The 6,000-nt window shown below is 40.4% G+C and overlaps 1 protein-coding gene across 1 annotated transcript in view; it reads left to right on the plus strand.

Moving 5' to 3' along the window:
* Window positions 1–6,000, plus strand: part of LOC139694627 (patched domain-containing protein 3-like) — a 278,330-nt gene that overhangs the window by 87,522 nt on the left and 184,808 nt on the right. The gene's annotated exons all lie outside the window — the stretch shown is intronic.

Consider the following 6,000-nt stretch of genomic DNA (forward strand, 5'->3'; position numbering starts at 1 on the left):
TCGCAGAAATAATCAATAATTTCAGCGGTAGGTATTTAACCGCAGCGAATTGATAAGTCGCCAGAAGTAGAACGCAGCCAACTAACCCGGTAGCCGAGTGGTTAAAGTTTTGGAGTCCTAAAATGTAGTGGTTAAGGATTCCAGGCAATGTGATTTTTTTAAGTCTTCAAATCAAAATTCCTCCCTTAACTATTTCAATAGTATGTACTAACTTATGAAAAATGTCGCATTATATTATTCCTCGTCGCTTATGTCGATGAAAGGTAAGGCATGATGAATAATGTAAATATAAAATGAACGTACCTACGGTCGTGAAGCAATGAAAACGAGATAGCTGAGGCCATAAACTTGATTGGCACTAGGTTTGCAAAGGGGAGAGGGAGACAAAAAATTCACCTTGGTGATTGCAGTAGTAACATTCTCCAAATCCATGATATCGGCGACAGAAGAATGTAAAATTGTTTTTGAAGAGATACTATGGGAAGCCCCTCTTTGCTTGCAACGTGTATTAACCCCGTGCTGTCCCTGGTTCCCCCGGATTGTTGAAAATTAACGTAGCAATCTGGGACGAACTTTTCCGAAGTGTAGATGACGTGTCAACGTCCACACTGAAGATTAGGTATTCCACCGAAGGGCACGCCATTTTGTAAACCCTACGACATCTTTATTTTTGTGGCCGAGTGAACCAATTTATTGCAAGTCTTTGTGAAACTGTCCACATCCCCGGCAAGAAAACGGGCAGTCGGGTAAAGGGGGAACGAATTTCGAATCCACTTGCCGGTGCATTAGCGGTTGCCCCCAACTCACGTTTCAAACACCCTGCAGTGTACTCGCTAAGACTCGGAATCCGCATGAACAAGTAATTTTGTACAAAATGCTCTCCAGGTTTGCTTTTCCGAGCACAGCCCAACGGACGCTTTGTGTCTGCGGTTGGCATCGTTCGGAATGGAGCTTATTTTACCGTGTTTTCAAGTTAATCCGCTGTTTTTGTGCCCTTCGTCCTTGCTAATAAGTGCGGCCGAGAGATTTCTATCGAATTAAGAAAATCTTCAATGTGAATGTTTAAAAGGTCCTCGCTCTCTTATTCTAGCGTTTTTGATGAAAAATGGACTGTAAATTGCGTGCACAATTTAATGCTTTTGCGACCAATGAAAATATTTGGGAAAATTTTCTTACGCGAATATTACGGTCGATTGCTCAAAATTGTCTTACTCTTTAGACTTAATTCCATCCGGAAAATCTCTGGCATTACCTGGTCCGTCGCGAGAGGAATAATTTTTTGATGACTTTAAAACCTCGACAGATTCAAAGCACTTGTTTCTTTTCAGGGATTAAGTTGCCCATCACCAGCTTCCTTGCGTTGGAATGCCCCATTTATGCTGAATAAATACTAATGGAGGAATTTTAAATAATGCAGCAGTGTTTACAAATAAATAAATATATATACATATAATACCAAAAAATGAAATGTAATTAAAACACTTAAGCAATCCCAAAATGAAATTCCTCCTTCCTTGTTATCTCGGTGCCAACAGGCTTCCAGATTAACTGAGTCCCCAGGGTGATCATCACCAGGGGAAAACGGGAAAAGTTGGGGAGATCGTCGCGATTGGGTAAATACAGGTAATTAACTTCGAGGGATATTCAGAGCCAATTTTGAAATGTAATTGAAATAATTTTCCTCATTTTGAGCAAAAAACACTTGCAAAAATGATGAGTATGTTAGTAAAATAGCGCAATCTGTGAATGTTACTGCGCGAATAGTAATAGCGTGGAAAAGTTTTGTATCATATGTCTTCATTAAAAATCAACATTTATCCTTACTAGCCATTATTTTTGTCCAATATTTACCCTAGTTTAATCAAGGGGCAAACGAAGATTATCTTTGGAAGCTGTTAACATTTCCTGAGAGATTCTTGTTCCAGGTTCGTTTGTTCTTTTTGTCCAAATCATCCGGGATAACTTTCCAGAGAGAGGCATGTGAATGTCAGGCAACTCTATTGAACGAGCACACAAAAAGTTTTTATTCCCATATTTTAGTGAAGTCCAGTTATTTACTCTACATTATATCTTTGTACAATGCATAGAAAGAGCAACAACATTTGCGAGCTTTACGTCGTGTTAGTGGACTGCCTGAATTTGTTTGTCAAATAATGAAAATTCGTGGAAATTTTTTCTTGGATTTCGCTGACCACCTTGGTTTTACGCTACTTCCAGTGAATTATCAATTCCTAAGTAAGTACCTAGTCATCGTCATCGAATTGCGGAATTTAGGAGTATGAAATTGTTACATTTTCATGGATGTGATTATCACATAGTTCAGTTGTACCGCCATATATTGTCTCCCCCAATCCCAAGCTTCCGTGGAATTTAGAACGCTCTCCACCCCACACTAAACGCCCTTAAAACTTGCGTAACCTTCCTATTCCCAAGTCCACCTGCTAATCCTTCTTTCTCCTCTCAATTTTCCATCCTAACTCGATCCACGGTTTATCTGCATTCGAAAATTGTAAATTAGCATGAATTGGGCACAGAGGTTTGTTGCTTAGAGCCCGACGGTTTATTCTCAAATGAAGCTTCCGGTCTTTATAGAGTTAATGTGATTTTATCAGTTTCGGCCTGAAATTCACCGACAGGGATCTTTGCCCTTGCTAGAAAGTTTAATTTTGCTGCAATCATGCGCCTAAAGATATGCTCAAGTGCCCAAATAGCGCCTGGTGAAAATCCCATCGCCCTAATTTAGTCCGCCCTTGGATAGAAATTTTAGGAAATCCATCGAAGAAATAATTTCCTCAATTATTACTTCGCGAGTATGAACTGTAAAATTAAAGAAACAATAGCGTGAAAGACGTTTTCTTTGTAGGTGGGGGAACCATAGTGTGAACAAGGATTAAACTGCGAAGGAAATATTGAGTGACCAGGAGACTAAATCGAGGAGAAAGCCATCGGATTATTCAATGCAAGCCGTTCGTGCTCGGATAAACTCGGGTCACAAGTTATTGAACTATTCAGTGCGAACCATTCAGTGCGAACCATTCACGGCGAACTGAAAGCGGAGGCGCCCAACTACGGAGAATTCGAGTTCATCGTGAACTCTTCACTGCCGGCAGAAATGAATAGTTAATTCTCTTAGCTCACTTGAGTGAATAATTTGCTTCGAGCTGCTCTCTCCAAACTGCCAAAAGGACTACACTTGACATGTCTATTTCAAGCTATGGCTGTGAGAAATACTACTTTAAATTATAAGTACGCTCATCCGTTTTTCCGTCCACGAAGTCGATGGTGCCCTCATTTTTTTCGACGCGACCGGTAATTGAGGTCACAGCGACCCACGCGCCCACCCCATTTCCTCCCCTGGTTCCATTATATTACTTGTGCTTGAAATCATATAATTGGCCAAGGGAATTTGATACCTTTTCGGGATAGAAATTGTTAAAAAGTAGGATTTTTAGTTTCTGACGGTAAACCTAAGTCTGTTTCTCTATAAGATTCGTGATAACCCTGCCCCAGGGCGCCTTGGTTGCCCAGTCATCATAGTGTTTGGGTACCGATCGAAGGTCCTGGGTTCAGCGTTGCGCCCTCTCGAACTTGTCTACTGCCAAAATAGATATTTTCGTGCCTCACTTTCTGCCCTAGCTGTCTCCTATTGTGGCCACATACCCTCCTTCCTCATACTTCCTGCATTTAATCGACATTTAAAGCGTATTTGGGCATACACAAGTTTTGCTGCCATGCAATGGGTAATGTGTTGAGGATCACTGTTTCACTCACTGCTTTTTTTATTGCCGTAGACAGAAATTCATTTTTTCTTATATTCTCACGCAATTTCGACGAGTTTCTATTTCGAATTTCTCGCCCATTTAACCAATTCATATTTATTGTCATTTTTCATAAGAATTCTCCGTTTCGTTTCCACTTTTATTCTCGGCAATAATTTCATCGTTCACTCTCTCCATGCAGTCATTCTTCCAATTCTCCTTGTCAAACCCTATTAATATCGATGTGAATGCATTTGCCAGTGAGTCACAAGCCAATCCAAAGCCTATTAATGCGCCAGGTTCACTTTCAGAATTCTAAACAGGCCGGTAACCCTTTCTTAAGGGGCTACTATGATGCCTACTGCTTGCCACCATTACAAGGTAAATGCTGTGTACCTACAGACACATAATGACAATGTAAACACATATTGCATATAAGGGTTATTTAAAAAATACCTTGAAATATAATTGTGAAACGATGAAATGGGGGATCGAGATGGTGCGGGGGCTAACATTCTGGCTTCCCTCCCAGAGGGTCCGGGTTCAAATCCCGGCGGTGTTGAATATTTTTCAGAGGTATCTCGATCCTTACTTGAGGTGCTTTGTGGAGGGCACTTCGAGTGAGTACGCCGTCCGTCGGATGGGACGTTAGGCGGCGGACCCCTTGACGCCTCTCGTTAAGAGTAGGCTAATGCCGGCGCCGGGTTTCTCTCCACCCTTCATCCTTTCCTGTCCATCCCTAATGGAGCAAATGAACTTAGCTGTCGGTCGCCTCCCCTAAATGAAATATATATTTTCTCAAAATCTGTGGTTGGAACCTTAATCTTGTGATATCATATTTTCAAATTTGACAATGCTTTACGTGGGCTTAACCACATTTTCATGGTGATCTCGTGGAGTCCACAAAGATTATATTGCATTCAGTCGTGATTATCCTCGGTAGTTTTTCTGTATAATGTCATATTTCGCAGGATCTGGAAGCACAGTTTTGTGAATTTATTTTGCTCTTTGCGAAGCCTCGAAGGAAATGATTTTTGAAAACGGTCTTGCCCATGGAGAATGGTTGAGTATTGGGAAATGTTGAGGACGGAATGACATGAAGCAAATTTCATTCAGGAGTCGTGCAGTCAAGCATTCATTTCATTCAGTCAAGCATTTCCACGGGTTTGGGGTCATCCATTCATTAGTCTTTTGATCCCATGGCTGGCGGACTGCAATTGCCTATTCGTACCCTGTGCCTTGGTAATTCTTTTATGACCCGAATGCCTCATCCGTCTTGGATCATTCTTTATTTGATCGAGCTATTTATTTGGCCCGTGGTCTCCCTTTCTGGACCGTCTCTCATATTACTCTCCTCCGTTGTGTGTGTATTATCAAAGTTCTCCAAAATTATAGTGGGGAAATGTTCGAATGAAAGAGTCAAAGAGATTGTCTATTTCATGTGAGATAGACCTTGCACTGGTACGCGTCGGCAATATTTGATCCTTCTCAGAGTGACCCATTTCCGGCTTGAACAGCATAAAAATAAAAGTTGCCTGTCTCATTGAAAATCCTTGTGAGCAAAATGTAAACGTCGTATGATTTTTAGTAATCCTGGATTGGGAGTAAAAGAAAAGCACGAATGCTACCGGCACGACCTATATGGTATATATATATATATATATATATATATATATATATATATATATATATATATATATATTTAAAGGAGAGTGTTTGTTTGTATGTATGTAATTTGTTTACTTTTTTGCTGTCATAGAAACAGCATTTTTCCAACTATGCCAGCAGGATACTTTTGCAAGAACACTATTGTATTCAGAATTGCCGAGATATTATGCGTGGAATACATCAAGGAAAGTCTTTTGTAGAAGAAAAATGGGCTACTTTGATCCTTAGAATAATATTTATTCATGTGACGCATTGGGCCGAGTCTACACAGTCCATCCTAACAACGCCGAATGTTATTTTTTAAGAATGCTTCTACATACCATTAGAGGACCTCGCTCATTTGCAGAATTAAGAACGGTAAACGGAGAAATATGTGAGACATTCAGAGAAGCTTGCCAGAATTTAGGGTTGCTAGAAGGAGATCAACCCTGGGATGACTCATTGCGAGAGGCCAGTTTGATTTCTCTTCCAGGACAAATCCGAATTTTGTTTGCCATCATAATAACCTCCTGTAATCCATCTAACCCAAAAACATTATGGGAAAAATATAAAGAATCAAGAGTGAGGATATACT

This window comes from Hetaerina americana, unplaced genomic scaffold (genome assembly GCF_022747635.1).
Source record: "Hetaerina americana unplaced genomic scaffold, ioHetAmer1.1.p SCAF_51, whole genome shotgun sequence".
In the NCBI taxonomy this organism is placed as follows: Eukaryota; Metazoa; Arthropoda; class Insecta; order Odonata; family Calopterygidae; genus Hetaerina; species Hetaerina americana.